The following is a 19961-nucleotide window of genomic DNA, read 5'->3' as shown; positions in this document are numbered from 1 at the left end:
CTGTATTACAAACAAATTCCATAACCCAAACCCAAAAGGATCATAGGACACTGAAGTAGTAACAATTTTGAAAGAGCTCTCAATGGCTAAAGCTTTCCAAATAATTTGAGTAACAAAATAAAAATGGATAGTATTGGATTATAACCCAAAAAATAAAATAGCGGTCTACACTGATATAAATAAATAATAGAATGAATAAAAAAATAAATGGAGAAAAGGAACACCTCCTTATGGAATAATAACTATTAGTAAGTGTAGAAGCAATGAGGGAAATAGAAAATTTATCATTAAAATTCCACAGCAATAATGGCTGGAGGCAAGTTATATCAATAGATGCTAAACTTGATGGGCAAAAGTTTAAGAAGCAGAACATGTGCACCCCAAAGTATTCCCCCCAAGCTCCCAATAGCTACTAATCACTAAAAGAAAAATACTATCTGTACAGTGACATATGTGAAACGTGACAAACATTACCTTTACCAAGTTACCAAGACTCACAACACTAGTAATAAGGCTTAGCAACATTGTAAAATCCCTAATATGATCACTCTTCTAACAGAGAAGTAGTATTCTTCTCAATAATAACCTACATAGTCATGATAAAACATCAGACCAAATCCATGTGAGAGACATTCTACAAAATTTCTGACTACTTGACAAAAAGAAAAAAAAAATTCTGACTACTATTCTTCAAAAACATCAAATTATGAAAAAAGGGAATACTGAAGAACTATCACAGATTGTAGGAGACTAAGGAAACATGCCAGTTAAATACAATGTGGAATCCTGGATCAGATCCTGGAAGTGAAAAAAATTATCAGTGGAAAAACTGGTAGAATCCAAATAAAGTTGGTAGTTTAGTAATGGTACTGAACCAATGCTAATTTCTTAGTTTTCATAACTATATTATTATGATTATGTAAGATGTTAACATTAGGGCAAACTAATTATTTATGTAACTTTTCTGATATTTTACAATTATCTCAAAATTAAAAGAGCTTTATAAAAAATACCACTGGCAATGGCATAAAATATAAAATGCTTAGGAAAAATATCTCATAAATATGTGCAAGACTCATACATTACAAACTATAAAACAGCCATGTATGGTGGCTCACACCGTAATCCTAGCACTTTGGGAGGCTGAGGCAGGAGAAGTGCTATGGCCAAGAAACTAACCTGGACAACCTAACAAGAACTTCTCTCTACAAAAAATAGCAAAATTAGTAGTTCTAGCTACTTAGGAGGTAGAGGCCGGAGGATCAATTGAGTCCAGCAGTTCAAGGCTACAGTGAGCTATGATTGGGCCACTGCACTCCAACTAGGTAACAGAGTGAGACTGTCTCTATAAAATCAGCCCAAACAAAAAAACAAAATTCCAAAACATTGCTGAAGGAAATGAAAGACAGCATAAATCAATGAATATTGTTATATGTCAATTCCATCCTTAGTGATTCAATTTGAACCCAATCAAACCCAATTACAATTACATCTGTCTTTTTATAGAAATTGATGAGGTGATTTAAAATTTTATATAGAAATGCAATGGGCATAGAATAGCCAAAGCAATTTTGAAAAGGAGCAAAGTGGGAGGATTTATATTACTCAATTTTAACAACTACTCTACAACTATAGTAAGCAAGGTAGTGTGCTAGTGTAGAAATAGATCAGTGGAATAGAATTAAGATCCTGGAAGTAGAAATATTTATTACAGAAATACATATATGAAATAATATATACATAAATTATATAATAAAAATTATGTAGTGGTGTATATTATTTATAATAACATATCATAATATATTATTTATAATATAATATTTACAATAATATATATTATTTACATATCTATAATACTAGATACTGGGAGTGCCAAAAATCTATATGCATTTTAAGAGATGTTAGTTGTACATTACTTTTCCAAGTTGAACTGAATTACAGTAACATGGTGTAGTATGGTATTCTCCAAAGAAAGTGTTAATCAAATGAATGGTAGCATCACCATGCAACAGTCAAAGAAGATGGCAGGAGCATGGTTGTTGTCTGAGGAGTGCAAGACCATTTGGAAGTGGTATTTGAAATTTGAAAACATTGTGGAAGTTCAGTGACAGTGGAGGTGTGAGTATGCAACAGAACCTCCAACCCACCTCACAGTTGCTCACATTTGTGATAAGTTTGAGAAATTGAAGTGGCCCACACAGCAATACAAGTGGACATTTTGCTCAGTGTTGCTCAAGTGGTAGTTCACCACAGTCAGAAGTGTCTGGACACTGATGATAATCCCTTGAGCACCTCTTGTAATTGTAGAAGTCGATTCATCTTTTGTTATTGGTATATATCGAATACTACAATTTTAACATAGTTTTTTCTTGCTTAAGATGTGTATACAAGTTTTTGGCATCCTTGTATATTTACTTATGTGTATATATTCAGTCAATTTTTTTCAAAAGGGGCCAAGTCCAATTATTGGGAAAAGATAATATTGATAGATCGAATATTGAAAAGATAATGCATCAATAACATCTCTTAAAATGTAGATAGATTTGGCCAAGTCCAATTATTGGGAAAAAATAATATTGATAGATTGAATATTGGAAAGATAATGCATCGATAACATCTCTTAAAATGTAGATAGATTTTTGGCACCCCCAGTATATAGTATTATAGATATATAAATAATATATTACTTATAAATAATATATATTACTATAACTATTATAAATAACGTTATATGGTATTATAAATAATATATTATACAAATATCAAACAAATGGTACTGAAATAATTGGTTATTTATCCATAAAAATATAAACCTTAATCCCTACCTCTCATAATACACAAAAATTAACTTAAAATGAATCACAGGCTTAAACATAAAAGCCAAAACTATAAAACTTCTAAGAATATGTTGTTTGTGATGCTGGGGTAGACAGAATTTTCTTAATAGGTCACAAACCCCACAAATCATAAAAATTGATAAAAACAAACATCATCCAGACGAACAATGTCTGCATTTTCAAATGACCATTTAAGAAAATGGAAAGACAAGTCACGGACTGGGAGAAAATATTTGTAACACATACGTTTGTTAAAGACTTACATCCAGGACATATTAAAATTCTCACGATAAGAATAAGTAATAAGACACCCAACATTTAAAATGTTTGATAAGAGATTTGAACAGACAAGCCGCAAAGGTATCCAGGGGCTGTCCAGAAAGTATCCAGCCATGTACTATGAAAGCTGGAGACAAACGTGGCTGGAGAGTCTCCAGACGGCCCTCATATAAATGGCCAGGGCTCTCTCGCTGTTCCTCTGCTTGAAATGATCTGCTCTCATATTTGGATCTCACCAAGTCTTTCCTCTCTTTAAAATTTTTGTCTTCTCAATGAAGTCTCCCCTGAATTTTTATTGCAGGTATAAATACTTTTCAAATTGATACATAATAGTTGTACATATTTCTGTGGGTACATGTGATATTTTGATACATGCATATGATGTGGAATGATCAAAGTAGGGTAGTTGGGGTCCCCATCACATCAAAATTTGTATTTTCTTTGTGTTAGAATGTTCCAATTCTTCTCTTCTAGTTAATTTGAGCTATAAAATATATTTTGTTAACTGTGGTCTCTCTATACTGTCAAATACCAGAACTTATTTCTTCTACCTACCTGTTAGTTTTATACCCCTTAGCCACCTTCTCTTCATCCCCGCCTCCCTCTTTCCCTTCCCAACCTCTGGTAACCACATTCTACTCTCTACCTTCATGAGATCCACGTTCTCTTAGCTTCCGTATAGGAATAACAACATGGGGTATTTGTCTGTGACTGGCTCAATGACCTTCAGTTCCATCCATGTTGCTGTGAATGACAGGCTCTCATTCTTTTTTATAGTTGAATATTTCACTGTGGGTGTGCGTATATGTGTATAGATATTATACACACACACATACTTTTTCTTTATCCATTCATCCATTGATGGGTACTTAGGTTGATGGCATATTTTCTCTATTGTTCTCTCTATTGTGAATTGTGCTGTGGTGAACATAGGGATGCAGGTATCTTCTCAATATACTGATTTCCTTTCTTTTGAATAGACATGTAGGTTTTTGAGAAAACTCCACACTTTGTGCTATAATGGCTTGTACTAATTTGTATTCCCACCAACAGTGTGTGAGTGCTCCCTTTTCTGTGCATCCTTGCCAGCATCTGTCATTTTTTTTGGTCTTCTTATTAATAGCCATTTTTAACCGGGGTGAGATGATCTTCCTTGTGGATTAGTGAGGATAGGCATTTTTAAAAAAAAATATATATTTGGCAGTCTTTTGAGAAATGTTTCCTCAGGTCTATTGCCCACTTTTAAAACAGATTATTTGTGTTTTATTTTTTCCTGCTTTTGGGTTTGAGTTCCTTAAATACTCTAGTTATTAATCTTTTGTCAGATGGATCATTTGAAATATTTTCTCTCATTCTTTGGGTTGTCTCTTCCACTTCTTCCACTTGTTGACACTCCCGGCATTTTATTAAATACTGTTCTCAGCCCCAGCCTCTCTCAACCACGTACATATCTCAGATACCTCTAGTCTTTTCTCCTTTTACCATAACACTTAATATTTTTCTAACGCACTTTAACATTTACTTATGCATCTTGTTTATTGTCTAGTACCTATCTTCTCTGTGAGAATGAATAAAAATTATGTCTAATTTTTGATTGCTATGTCCCAAGTGTCTATAGTAGTGCCTAGCAACCAGTAGGTGTTTAATAAATATTTCTTTGACAAATTAATACAATGTATAAGTATATAATAAAATTTAAGCTTCCCTTTTGTCTTTGACATCCTGTAGTTTTGCCAGGATGTGTTTAAGCATACAGTTATTTATATTCATCCTGTTACAGACTCACTGTGCTTCCTGAATCTAAGGCTTCGTATCTACTGTCAATTTTGGGAAATTCTTAGCCCTCATGATGTTAGGTATCCACTCCAGCCCTGTTATTGTAACTGCCTTCTTTTAGATCATCAGTTAGATGTATGTTAGACTATTAATTCTATGCCCCCTGGCTCTTAACCTCTTTCTTTTTTCTAACATCTTTTCTCTCCATGTATCTCTGGGTAATTGCTTCAATTCTCCCTTTCCTCTTATTATACTAATTTGGTTTTCAGTTAGGTTAAATCTTCTATTTCACCAAATATTAAGGTTTTATTATCCCTAGTAAGATCTTCCTAGGGCTATATGGTTCTTTTTAAAATTTATTTAGTCTTTTTAAAATAGTGCTTTGCTAATTGCTCATAGTTTTGGTTCTCAGTTTCATTTCTTTGCACGTTAAGACATTATTTATTTAAATTCCCTAGTCGGTAATTCTATTATTTGAAATTCTTGGGGTTCTAATTTGGGATTGCAGTTGCCTATTTGGTGATTCTAAGATTTTGCTTCTAGCTGTTTAACCCTTTTTATCTGAAATACGTTTAAGTTAATTATACAGCTCACGGTTCTTGTGCCACAAAGGTAGTATAAATTCAAACCCCCAAATCTTGTGGAGTAAGGGTCATAGATATGATTGTCAGGGATGACTGTTTTTCTCCTCCTACATCTCAGGAAACAGACAAGTTTGATCTTTACCTCCCTCTACCAGCTGTATTTTTCAGAATGGCCTAAGTTCTGCTTTAGTAACAAACAAACCCGTTCACGGGCTAAACCCAACAGAGGCTTATTCTTCCTCTTATGGCTCTTGCAATGTTTTCTTGGGGACAGAACTCTCTAGGCAACTATCTCCCAAGGAGCAACCCAGTAATCTAGTTTGCTTCAACCTTGACCCAGCACTTCCATATTAACCCTAGACCTTCACAACACCAAGAGTGAAGAGCCAGCACCCCCGAGTCTGGCTGTTAATTGCTTTAGTCTAGAGTGGCTTCTTACCTTTTCCTCTCACAACCCTTTGGCCAGAGCTGGTCCCAAGCTAAGGCTGATTGCAGGGGGCCAGAAAATGTATTTATCTATGGCCTAGAGGAAGAGGAGCATTGACTGTGGGTGAACATGAGATGACTCTACTGCACCACCAGACCTACTCTAATTTGGGATTGCAGTTGTCTATTTGGATTTTCTCTGGTTGCCCTGTTCCCTGGAGTTGGAGCCTCTGGGTCCTAGTTTTGGGCAAAGTTGCCAGTTCTGACATCTCACCTTTCATGTGCACAAGACCTTCTCTCTGTCCCTGTATGACCATTGAAAGCCACTGGGACTGCCTGATGCCTGAGGACGCTACATGTCAGGATCAGTGTATCACTCTCATCTTTCCCCTTCCTTTCAGCCTCTGGAGAACTTCTTTACTTTCTTGTAAGCTCAGTTGTGCATTGAAGACAAAATTTACTATATTTTATGTAGCATCCCAGGCATTTACCTTCAGGAGCTAATTATTAGTATTACTATTCATGCTTTATGGAGGAGAAAAGAAAGTGGACAGCTTCAGTGCACTTGCCCAAGCCACACAATTTCTTGCCCAAGTCACACATCAGGGACAACCAAGGCTTCTGACTCTACAGCCTGTGTTCCTTTTGCTGAGCTGTAGGAGGCCTTTTGCTGAGCTATAGGAGGTCTGTTGTGGAACTTTGGGGCAGCCTTCCTGAGTTAACCTTTGACCTTGTCTGGAAGGATATGAGGTTGGTCAGTGGGAGGGCATGACAGAGGACCCAGCCTGTGCAAAGGCCTGGGGGTGTGAAAAGGTAGAGACATATCTTAGCTGCTTATTCATTATTTGCTGAATAGATGAATAAAGAAATAGCCAGGGAAAGGAATGAGAGGATGAATAACGCTGTTGGTAAAGCATGAGTCAGTATCTTGTAGTGGTTTGCGTTTGACCTGCCATTTTTCTACCTGCTCTTGCCTAATTTCCTGAGCTAAACAAACTCGGAAGAATTTGTGGGAATGCCAGGGAATGAGTCTCTCTTCCAGTCTGAGCAATTGCAGTTACCTAAAATTACAAGCCTGTCTGATCTCATTAGCAAAATAAGACTCAGTGAGGACCCAAGGTAAAAGTTCAGTCCTGACGAGGAGTTGCTGAGGTCTTTGTGGGATCTCTCGCCCTCCCTCGCCTCACCCTCCCTACATAAAATCTAAGCCCTCTGGCAGCTAAAGGCCTATCGAGTTAGCTCCCCCAAGTCTGGTCCACCAGCTCGTCCAGGGAGGAAGAGAAAGCAAACAGGGAAATTCCAAGTTAAGCCTGGACTTTAGTCAAATCTCCTTTGCTTCATAACCCCCGCCCCCCTGTGCTTATTATTGATACAATGAGGGAACTTGAGCCAGTGGCCTGGAGGAGGGATTAGATGATCCAGAAAGGCCCACCGAGGCAAATATCAACAGGAAATCTAGTAGAGTGTGTGCAATAGGTGATGGATCCACAGAGTACTTAGGGTAATGTTTAGGGGCCCCAGACACCATTTAGAGTTTCAGGTAATAAGAGAGCTGAATAGATTTAAGATTGCTGAATAAAATCAGGAGGTCTTATTTGTAGACTAAAGCAGAGGCTCTCTTGGGAACATTTTAGAAGACAGAAATATTGTTGTCTGCTTGGTTGGTTAGGGTATTTTGCAAGAGTAACTCTTCTTCTTTATTGATCCTCTCCCGAGGGCCAGGCTGGAATCAAGGCTTTTACACCCATTAGCTTAAGCAATCCTTGTAAAAGCTCTGCAAAGTGGGTATCATTATCCCTGCTTTTCAGATGAGAGATCGAAGATGAGGCAGTTAAGTAACTTGCCCCAGGTCACTTAGCTGGTAAGTGTGGCCTGGGGACCCAGCTTGTCCACATAGCACAAGAATGTCCGTCTCCTACACTACTTTCAGGGGCTCCTGAACATCTATCCAACTTTGCCTACAGTAGAAAAAAATTGTTGAAATATGTGAAGATTTGTTAAAAATATTTTTTGATGTGGATATTACGATGGTGGGAGGGGCCGGTGAAAGTTGCAGTGTTGTGCTGGGAGATTCTCACAAAGCCAGTTGCCTACGCAGCCCAGGCTCTTGGGGATCAAGGAAAGGCTACTCTAAGGTGTGCTAGTGGTGGGGTACATGGTTCCTGTATATCTGACATCCAGCTCCATCATATTACAAGTGCTATTGAATGAGGAGCCCTGGGGAACATCACCTTTTTCTAGCCCAACCTATGCCATTTCTCACCTGTGCCTGCCTCCCAACCCCATGGCTCAGAGCCATTCCTACTTAGGGGTGAGCCCCTTAGGCAGAGTCCACAGACCCAGGCTAAGTGTGTGTTTCTCAGCTCTAGCTATGTCCCTGGGATGTGGTGGCCTGTGGACCAGACAGGAAGACTTGTGAAGACTACCCTGCCTACCTTCAGCAGGTGGCTCCTGGTCCCAGGAGTCAGGCAGCTGGGACGAGCCCTTCTGTGGAGCAGTCTGGGCATGCAGGGAAGACTGACAGAAGCAGGCAAGCTCGGGACAACTTTTGAATCCTGGTTTGTGGCCTTGGGTGATTGGCTGACAGCTCAGCCTTGTTCCCCTGTATGCAATGTGGAGATCACACCCCACACCTAGCAGGGCTTTCCTAAGGAGGACCAGTGGTTTTCTTGGCTAAACATCCAGGTGCCACCCCACAGGTGCTGGCTTTGACACCCTGTCTGCTCTGCAGCTTCACTTTGTGGTTAAAGTTGAGTGGGGAGAGGTGGTGTCGAAGTCAAAGGAGCAGCCACAAGCAAGTGGTTCACAAAATCCATCTGTGCGGGGAATAGGGACCTGGCTGCAGTTGGAGGCAGGGAGGGTGGGTGGTCCATGGTGGATTTCTAATGACAGGGAATACTCAAACAATGGCAAGATTCTGCCTTCTTCTTTGCTCATTCAGCCACATTTGTTGTTTCATTTTTATGAACTTTTTATTTTGGAATAACTTTATAGAAAAGTTACAAAGATAGTACATAGAGTTCCTGCACACTGCCTGCCCAGTTTCCCCTTTGTTAACGTCCTGCATTACCATGGTGCATTAGCCAACACTGGGAAACTGACATTGGGCCATTGTTAACTCGATTCCAGACTTTATTTGGGTTTCACCAGTTTTCCCATTAATGTCCACTCTCTGTTCCAGGATCCACTCCAGGGTACCATACTGCATTTAGTTGTCACATCTCCCCAGGGTCCTCTGATCTGTGTCACATTGAGTTTTCATATCTGCTCTGGGCCAAGGCTAGGACTGGAGAGGTGAGTGACGACAGCTTTGGCCACAGGTGGCTCCTGGTCCTGGGGGTTCAGGTCGCCAGGACAAGTCCTTCCATGGAACAGCCTGGGTGCGCAGGGAAGGCCAGCAGAGGCATGCGAATAGTGCTTTGGAATTGCTTTGAAAAAGGGGAAGGGTTCTGATTGAAAAGCCAGCACGCGTAATAACATTGAACACTGTATTTTGATGGTATAATTGTTTTATATTTATAAAGATTCTTAATTATCTCCAGCAAATGCATTTAACTCACTTGATAATTGAATTAAGGAAAATGTCTTTTCCAGCATTGTAAGTCGTCACTATAATAAAAAAGAAGAAAGAATAACTTTAAAGTACTTCCTTAGATGACTTAGACAAACTTGTTATTACCAAAAGCTGAGTAATCCCATTAAGGCCCCAGTCGGTTCTAATAGAGCAGGCATTCTAGAGACGCCAAGCTAAAATCGCAAGAGATGATGGAAATTTCCTTTCTTTGGGAAACCTCTGCTGACCTCCATTTAGAATGATCCTTCCCTCCTGGTGCCCTGGACATACTTTATTTTTGTGCTTATCACACTGCCCTATGATGATCCCCTGGTCAACCTCAAGCTCTCTCACCCCCTTACCCCATGTCTCCAGAGCTCCAGTCTCCCCAGCATTGTAGAGAGATATATACAAGGCTTCTCAGACAGCCCTAATGCCCCTCCTTCTACAGCCTCAAGCAGTTCTTCTCAATTACTTGTGTTTGGATGGACTTTCTCAGACATTCTGACATTCTCAATGTACTGCAGCCACCATGGGTTGCAATATTAAAATGGATTGTTGGGTTGGGTGGGTGGAGGGGTCCTGCCCAGGGCAGGGTTGTAGGCACCTGTGGCACCAGGAGCCTCTAGCCTTCTAACCAGGAGTGGCCTGAATCTCTAGGCTTCTAAGGCAGCTCCAGAGGTGGGGCTTGGGTGGAGAGGAACCCAGATAGATAGTCCCTGAACTTTGAAGAAAAATCAATATCTGCCAGGGAGTTTATTGTATCATAAACATTTCTAGTTGCATTGCCACTTCCTGACTTGTGCACGGCCCAAGGTGAGCTCTACTGATCAGGCAGCTGCCTGGCCCTCTCCCTCCCCACCCCTGCACTGCACTGCCTGTCTGAGGTCACAGAAAGAATAAGAGCAACCTGTCAGGTTTCTTAAGTGGCAAAACTGTTCAAATGACCCATGACAGTGAGGCGGGGGATCGTGTCTCTCTTGTTCTCTCAGAGGTGCATACATTTGACATATAATTACTCAGTGCCCAGAGCTGGGCTGGGCTTTGGTGCTGTGGCCAGCAGCCTGCAGACAGGGCACTGCAAGTATGAAGTGTGCAGTCCAGTGCAGAGATCAATGCTGAATGGGAAAGCCAAACAAAAAGCAGGGTGACTGCAGACAGGTAAGTGCTGTCCACCAAAGCAATAAGTAGGGGCCTGGATGCAAGCGCTGGTGGGTAAAGAAGGCTGACTCAGATAGGCAAGGCTGTGGCCAGCACTCTGGGCCAGCTTGGATGGGCGGAAGTGGGCAGTGGCTGAGCAGCCCTGGGATGGCTCCCTGCAGGGCCTCTCCTGCACCATTCTCCCTATCTCCTCCCCATACCCATGCCAATGTGGCCCTATAGTTCTGGCACGCACAGGGACAGTTGCCACCTGCTCTTTCATTTCTTAGTTCAGATACTCAGATATCCTGATTGTCTAGTATCTGTGTCCACTGTCCCCGTGGAGGCTACCCTGTGCCATCAACTATGGTGGGCACATTGTGGATAACACACCACAGGGCAGCCTAGGGCTACCTTGTGGCTATCTGTGTGGCAGAGAGGCCCGCAACTGAGTCCTGCTCAGTCCCTTATCAGAGTATGACCTTGGGCAAGTCCCTTAACACTTGTGTCCCTCGGTTTTGTCACCTGTAACCAGATGTCTCCTAGTGCAGAGGAGGTGCCCCATGGAGGGGATTCACCAGTGGTTACGAAGCTCTGAGATCCCAGCTCTGATCCTTCTTGTAGGTGCCCTGACACCAAAATGGGCAGGGAATGCCACAGGGTCTCTAAGCAGCTCTTTACCCAGTTTTATAGAATTCTGCAGCCTTTCAGAATCTTGAGATGACAAAATAGCCACTGAGAAATCACAAACCCTATTAACATGGAGACTTTATGTATTTACAATTTGGCTTAAAATTTTACCCAGAGAAGTTTTCAAAATGTAACATGTGTTAGTCACTGCGGGAATTGTGAAACCAAGGAAATATCTCCAAAGTGCCGGCCTTGACAGTGTAAGCTGGCAAGGCTTGGGAGGAATAAAAATAACACTTCTAGCATCACCATCTGAGAGGGCAGGAGTGATCTGGAGCCCTCTCCAAGTCCACAGGTAGTTGGATTGCACCTGTAGGGTGGGGCAACCATGCTGGACTCTTCTTCCCTCACTTCTCCTTGAGGCCAGCCAAGTCCTGCCTGTCCTTGCAGGGTGGTTGAACTCAGTTTGGGATCCTAGTGAGAGAATGAGACTGGGGAGTCAGGGCCCCTTGACTAGGATTCTGGGTTTGCCACTCAGTAGCCAGGAGAACTGGGGCGTTTCCCAAAACCGATTGTGCATGGAGAGGTTTAGGGACATGATCCCACAGCTGCACTACTGGGAGCTCCCAGGCTGTCTTAAAGGGCTGTTCTGTGACAGGAGCTATGTTTGGGACAGTGGAGGACAGGCAGCAATTGGACTTTGGTTCTGTAAAGCTAGCTTGATTTTTTAAAACATAACAACCCTGCATCTCCCCACTGAGTTATAAGCCTGCAGGCAGCTTGATGAACATGTAGTTTCTGACTGCAACATGAAAGTTAGCATTTGCATGCTTTTTGTCTGGTTTCTCTGGGTTTGTTTTTCTTGCTCTCATGGTCCTGAAACATTCCCAGTTGTGTTTATGTTGAGGCAGAGTACGTGGCTGTGAGTGCCAGTGTGCCAGGACCCACCAGGCCCTAGCCTATCCTTCCGAGAAGCACCAGCTGCAAGGTCCATGGGTGCGCCCTCCAGATCCCTTGGCTCCTGCTCCCTGGGCCACCTACTCACTCAGTGGTCAAGGCAGGTGCTGTGGCTGGGATCCTGAGCCAAGTGAGCACAGACCCCACAGCTGGCTTCTAGGACACCTGCCCACTGCCTCTCTGCAGGCATCTGTTGACAGACACCAACTTCACCACACACTCCACCTGGAGCTCCTGGGGGCTGCCCAGGAATGATTTCTGATCCACACATCAGCTAGGGAGTAAGGGCTGGAGTTATTCCTATTCTGCAGATGAGGAAACTGAGGGTTAGAAACTGCCCAAGGTCACACAGGCAGGATTTAACAAAGATCACCAATTCTATCTTGAATATTCTTCTTCTGATACTCCCTCCCTCTTCTAGAGGCTTTGCTTTCCTGACATACCATGCCCCTGTTCCTCACTGTGCTACCAAAGCTCCCTGGAGCTTCCCCTGACAAAGCCCCTGGCCCACAGCTCGCTCTTCTTGGTTCTATCTGGCCATCCCTTTGGGCCACCTACTCACTCCTCTCCTGCTTTGGCATTACCATTTGATTGTCCAAGTCCTGTCTACCTAGTTAGACTGTAAATCCCAAGTGGATAAGGAGCATAGGCCAGCTGCCTCTCAGCCTGACCTGGGGCTGCCACATAGCTGACTTTCAGCTGTTTGCTCACTTGTTGTTATCCCCTGAGGCTGGGCTCCCACATGTCTGGACACAGGACAGTGGAGCCCTGCTCCCACTCAGGTCCTTGGCTGACCAGCATTTCAAATGATATTGTTTCATATTAAATTATTTTAAATTCCATGGACCCTGGTTTCACAATCAAATAATTCGATCTTGTTTACAAATGGAATTTTTACTTTTTGACGGTTTCTTGCTTTGCTGGGCTGGATAGTGAGTGAAAGTGTGTCCTCTTGTGCCCTCTAGCCCATCTCTGCTCTTTCCCCGGGACACTGTGGAGTCTAGGAACCATCCCCGGGATAGGGGTAGGGTTTGTCAGCCAACATCCAGCAGGTGGGAGGCCCCCCCCTGCACAGGGACCAGAGCAGGGGCCTCTCTCTGTTTCCTCCCTCCTAGCTTGGCCATGAGAAAACCTATAAAAAACAGAATTGGAAGAGATGTTCAATATCTGTCATTCTAATATTCCCTTTTGTGGATTAGGAAACTGAGGCACAAGATTCAAGTTCCTGCAGTTGAATTGAGGGCCCAATGCTAGGTGTCCAGGCACCTCCTAGCTCCTCTAGAGCTAGTCCATATGCTTGTTTTCCAAATCCCCTCATGTGTCATTCACCACCTTGAGTGATGGAGACACATTGATACAGAAAGACGTGACCTTTGATACCCAGAGGCTTATTATCTGGTGTGGGTTGGGTTGGGTGGTGAATAAGGAGACAAAAAGGGGATGCACAATGAGGTGGTGGCTCAGGGGACCACCAGAGGTTGCATGTTACTATGGAAGGCTGGGTCAGGGAGGCTGTGAGCAAGAAGACAGGGCAGAGACAGCGGGCAGGGCCCATTGGAGGCAGACCTGGGTGCAGCCTGGTGGTTGATGCCTGACTGTAATTGTTGATCAGAACATTGTAAATATTTTGACCAATGTGTTAAACTTCATTCATTCCCTTCCTGTGAGTTTCCTTATCACCCTGAAGGCTGCTTAGTCAAGATTCTCTAGAGAAACGGAACCAATAGAATGTGTGTATATATGGAGGAGGAGGGAAAGAGAGAGAGAGATTTATTAAAAAGGAATTGGCTCATGTGATTATGGGGTTGATAAGTCCAAAGATTTTTGTCAGTTACCTAGAGACTAAGGAGAGCCACTGATTTAGTTATCAGTAGGCTTAAGTCCTTGAAAGAGCCTGCTATGGACTGACTGTATCCCCCAATTCAGGGATCCTCAAACTTTTTAAATAGGGGGCCAGTTCACTGTCCCTCAGACTGTTGGAGGGCCAGACTGCAGGCCCTGGGACGAGTCGGCTGCTAAGCAGGACAGGCAGCAGTGGCAAAAACACCCAACAGGCTGGATAAATGTCCTTGGCGGGCCACATGTGGCCTGTGGGCTGCAGTTTGAGGATGCCTGCTCTAATTCCTATGTTAAAACTCTATCCCTCAATGTGATGCTATTTAGGTCGTAGAATGTTTTGAGGGTAATTAGGCCATGAGCATGGCACTCTCATGAATGAGATGAGTGGTCTTATAAGGAGAGACAGGACTCTCTCTCTGTTCTCCTATGTGTTAGGACAGAGAGAAGGCAGCCATCTATAAATGAGGAAGTGGACGCTTTTTGAAATTCCAATCCTCCTGAGCTTCGAGAAATTAAATATCTATTGCTTAAGCTGCATTATCTATGGGCAATTTGCCACAGCAGCCCGACTTGACTAAGACCCAGCTGATGTTTCAATTGAAGTCCAGAGGCAGGAAAAACCCGATCTTCCAGCTTCGAGGCTGTCAGGCAAGAGAAATTCCCTCTTCCCTGGAGGATGCACTTTTTGGTGGGACGGGGCTCACCCTTATGGGTGAGGATAATCTGCTTTACTCAGTCTATAGATTCAAGTGTGAATTTCATCCAAAGGCACCCTCACAGAAACACCCAGAATCATGTTTGAGTAAATGTCTGGGGACCGGGGCCCCACCAAGTTGACACATGATGTTACCATCACAGAGGCAAGCCTCTTTATCACTCTGGAAACATGTTTAGAGTCTTTCTTTTGGAACTTTCTCTAAGCAAGTAATGGTGCAGTGGCATACAGGCATCATTGTTTTGTGGTCACTTGGATGGTGACCTGGGTTGGCCCCACCAACATCCCCACTGGGCTTGGCTCGAAATGGCATCCGGCTGTTTCCACAAGTCTGCGGCTCTCTGAGGTCAGAACTGAACCTGCTGAGGAGATCACAGCTCTGTAGGCTGCCCCCAAAGGGCCCCAGGGCAGGCATCTGAGCCAGCCATGGGCTGCAGAGGGTTTGCTCAGGAAAGTGCTAGAGAAAGTTGGTTGATTATGTTCCAGTCAACTTTTTTTGTCCCTGCCTTGGGCCCAAAGGCAGGAGCTTCTGGTTACTGGATGCAAGATGGGGCCTCACAAGGCACCTAGGAACTGGCCGTGCTCTGAGGCTCCACTCATGCACCTAAGTGCATGGCTCAGGGCATCCTTGAGCCGTCCTGAGCCCTACTGACCACTCCCCACCTCTGCCTTTGTGATGCACCACTCTGGCCTTTGTGGTCCTTGCACTGCCTCACAAGGTTGTCCCCTTGTCAGGCACTTGGGAACAACAGGCCCAGTCTTGGAATTCCAGCTGGCAAATGCACAGAGGCCCACAAAGTTACAAAATAGTGAGAAATGGCTACAGTAGTCAGTCTGGAAAATATCTAGCCTGTGGTGATACCCAGGGTTGACAGAGGTGTGGAGAAACAGGATACTCAGCTCATCTATGTTGATGGAAATATGTGCATAAATCCAGTCAAATTAAAAATGCATAAGCAGTTTGGCCCAGAATAGGTGCTTTTGGGAATTTAACTTCCTGGTGTCCTGGTACAACACTGGCATGGCTGATTGAGAGCAAAGTTTGGAGAGACATATGGATTGGAGGTCCGTGTCCACATTAGGTGGCTCCTAAGAAAAAGTGAGGTCTGTCTGTCTGTGTGCTTTGGGACAGATGGATCTCTAAAATAAACAAGGTGAAGAAAGCAAGATGCTGCACTAAATATGATACTTTTGGGGGTTAAAAAAAGAAAAAGAAATAGATGGTGGGTTTTGCTTCTGGAAGAATATACAGTACCTTTTTATAGCAGTATCAAACGCAGGGACTGCGGCAAGACTCCTGTAGGTCTCAGTAAGCAATTAGCTCAGCAAGTCCTTAGAAGACCCCAGAAGGTGGGTGTTTCCATTCTGTTCACTTCGCAGATGAAGAAACTGAGGCACTGGGAGGTAAAAAGCTTCCCAGGTAATACAGGTAGTGTTTGGTGGTGGTGATGGGAAAATGAACTTGAACCCCTGACCGACTTTGTTGCACATGGGATAACTCGGACTCCTCTGGGAGAGGGGCTGGGGCTGAGATGTGGCCTTTTGGTTTTCATTTCTTGCCTTTCCATGTCTGCTGAATTTTCTTTCCAGATGCACATAGGACTTACTTTTAGAAAATGTCAACAGGGGTTCTCAGGACAGGGATACAGGCCCTTTATTCCTTTATTATGTTTTTCTGCATTAACAAGAAAAACACAGTCATATGATTTTTTAAAACTCAGTTCCCAGAAAAGAAATTACTGGATTTCTAGGAATTCAACTGAAGAAGTAATGAGGATGCTAGAAGAGTGTCCTCTAGTTTTGGTGGTGGCACCTTGGAGCTTGCTTATAGAAGTTAGCTCTCATTTCCTGAGCTGATGGAGACGGAACGTAGCAGATGGGAGAATTATGAATGATGCCTAGTCTGATTCCTCATTTTATAGGTGGGGAAACTGAGGCCAAGCGAGGGGCTCTAACTGGCTTTATGTGTCAACCAGCACCCAAGCCAAGCCTCTGGGTCTCTACCCTAGGACCCGCTCAGCCACCCTGAACTGTGATCTGGAAAAGATGAGAGCAAACCAATTATTTCAGCACCATGGCTGCATGATTACCAAGATCAAAAATGCTTCAGGTACTATATTTAGTTCAGGATAGAATTCAAAGACCACCTGGTAACAGAAATGTCTCCCTGAAAGGCCAAGTACCCACAGGACCCCCACATTTGTCATTCCATCTCTGAATCCAGTCTGTACTTGAGCTCGCATCTGCTATTGAGAGAGTGATGTTGCCATTGGTGACCACAGGTATCCCGGCAGCCTGAGGCAGAAAGGCCACTTCAGGCTCTAATGAGGGCCTAGGTTTCCACGGGAGACGGTGGAGCTTTGGAGTGGCAGGCGTCCAGCTCCTTCCCTGATTAACTCCATGACTTGTCAAAAGCACCCCTCCCCATGGGCCTCAGTTTCCTCATCTGTAAACAACAGAAGTGTCCTGGATGGCTACAGATGATCTCAGCTTCAATCCTTCAGATGGTGGCAGGTGCAACCTACCTGCAAACACATGGCCCTACTCCTGCTTCAGGTCAGAGGAAGAACAGGGCCAGCAGCCTTCTGGGATCCTGGGCCTGTCTTCATGGAAAGCAGCTTGCCCACCCGCTCTGTGGCAAGTGTCCTAATAACCACTGTGGTCCAGCCCCAGGCCTCCTCTTGGTTAGTGACTTTGATATTTGGATCCTTGGAGGAACAATAATGGAGGAGACCCATCAAGACGAAGACCCTCACTTTACCAAAGAGGATCTAGGGTGCTGAGAGGCTGGGGAAGAAGTACAGCCTGGCTAGCAGCCGCTCCCCCCATGTCTTGGAATACTTTGTCCGAGGGCAGGCCCCTTATTTCCCTGGAGCTGGCTTATCCCTTTAGGGGATTCCTTTATATTTGATGTCTGTCCACTTACATAGGTTTTGGGGTCTCTTACCTCTCCAAGGACCCACAAACTCTAGTGCTCAAGTTTCTGAAGACATCTTACTGGTCCACTTTACATGGGAGGCCTTGGACACAGAGGCTGGGGCCTCAATGCCCAGTGAGTGAGTGGCTGGGATACCACAGAGCAACAGGCCTAGTGGTCCAGGTATAGAACACAGGCTGTCTTCCCCATCTGGTATCTCCTCTTTGTCTTGATGGGGACCTGGTTTCTATCCTCTGCCCTGGAATGTAGCTCAACTCTGAAGGAAACATTCTATCAGAGTATGGACAGACTTTGGGAGAGACTTGGCACTAACACACTTTATGTGAAACTCTCATTCCCTCAGGTGGCCAGGCTGTGATCCACAGGTGGGGCTGGCAGCAGGCACAGGTACGGTTGGTCTGCATGTGGTCATTACTCAAGTACCTTCCTATATTCACAGTTTTGGGGATAAGTGACAGAAATGCAACTCAGTTGGGTTAAAGATGAATGCACTGATGCACTGTTCCTATGATCAAGGGGTTTAAGATTTAGTGGAACCCAGTCACTCAAATGATGTCATTGAGTCTATCTGTCTATCCAGGCTCAGCTCCTTGCAGCAGGCTTCCTCCTTAAGAGTGGCAAGGCATGGCTTGGTGCCTATAGCACAGTGGTTATGGCGCCAGCCACATACACAGAGGCTGGTGGGTTTGAACCTGGCCAGGGCCAACTGCAACAAAAAAATAGCCCGGTGTTGTGGTGGGCATCTGTAGTCCTAGCTACTGGGAAGCTGAGGCAAGAGAATTGCTTAAGCCCAAGAGTTTGAGGTTGCTGTGAGCTGTGACACCATGGCACTCTACCCAGAGTGACATAGTGAGACTCTGTCTCAAAAAAAAAAAAAAAGAGTGACAAGGCACCTACCAGATCCTCGATTCATGCTACCAGTTTACAATCTCAGCTCCCAATTTACTCTGATTTGGTCCAATATACAATTGTGTCTGCTCTCAAGTCAATTCCTCTGCCCTGGAGGTCAGGCACTGGACCCCTGTCTAGCAGCTTTGTTGTTTTAGCTCCACCCAAACTGTATGGACCGTGATGGGGAAGGATCACCCTGGGATACTGGGCTAGACAACGGCATGGTGTATGTCCGCTATACCATGCAAAATAGCTCCAGGAAAAGACGGCTTTGGAGGGACAGCTGGTCTGTGGAAACTCAAGGCACACATCATGGGGACAGGAAGACCGGCTGCAGCTATTCCTCCATCTCTCTTCTCTCCATCTTCCCCACTGGCTTCTTTGGCAGCCTCTCGGTTTTTCCTAGGATATCAGCTTGCCCCTATGCCAGTGCTGCCCTGGATTGCTAAACTACAGGCCATGTGTCCACCCCTAACTCAACTCAGTCAGGAAATTCCTAGCTGGTCTAGCCAAACTTGACCAAGAAGCAAACTTTGTCTTCATGTTGTCATGTGCACTCAAGATGTCCAAGGGCATTTTCTCTTTAGAGAGCATGGGTGTGGCATTGTGCTGATAGAATAATGTCTACCCAGAACCTCAGGATGTGGCCTCATTTGGAAACAGGGTCTTTGCAGATGTCATTAGTTAAGATGAGGTCCTACTGCATTAGGATGGGCCCTGGTGACTGGTGTCTTTGTAAGAAGAAGAGGGGACATACACAGAGACAGTCACAGAGGGAAGGTAGCCATGTACAGACACAAGCAGAGACTGGAGTGATGTGTCCACAAGCTGTAGAATACCTGGGGCTACCAGGAGCTGGGAGGGGCAGGGAAAGGTCCTCCCTAGGAGACTTCAGAGCTAGCGTGACTCTGCTGGCACCTTGATCTCAGACTTCTGGCCTCTAGAACTGTAAGGCAATACATTTCTGTTGTTTTAAGCCACCCAGTTGGTAGTCATCTGCTATGGGAGCCCTAGGAAACTCATCCAGGTGCCTAGTACACTCTGTGCTGGGAAGGGGAATGGGAAAGACTCTCTGGGCTGATGGCGTAGATACCAGGAGTGGGAGGACTTCTTGGCATTAAGCTTGGTGACCATCCCTGGTGCTGCTGAGGTCCTCACCACTGGTTTTCTTGGAAACTTGGTGTCTTGGCTACTCCATCATGTCCATCCCAGGCTGTGCTCAGCTTCCCACTCCCTTCCCAGTCTGGGCTGACACAGGGATAACAAGGGTCCTTTGGGTCACAGAGGGTCCAGGAAGGCACTGAAAATTTGCAGTTCAATACATGGAGATACCACTCTCCTCATTTATAGGACCTTGAGTTTCCAGGCCCAGTGTGGTCTGATTCAATCTCTATGT

The sequence above is a fragment of the Otolemur garnettii genome, unplaced genomic scaffold (assembly GCF_000181295.1).
Source record: "Otolemur garnettii isolate 467f Iridium unplaced genomic scaffold, OtoGar3 scaffold00020, whole genome shotgun sequence".
Classification (NCBI taxonomy): Eukaryota; Metazoa; Chordata; class Mammalia; order Primates; family Galagidae; genus Otolemur; species Otolemur garnettii.
The sequence above is the reverse complement of the archived record's forward strand: the minus strand, read 5'-3'. Positions refer to the sequence as shown.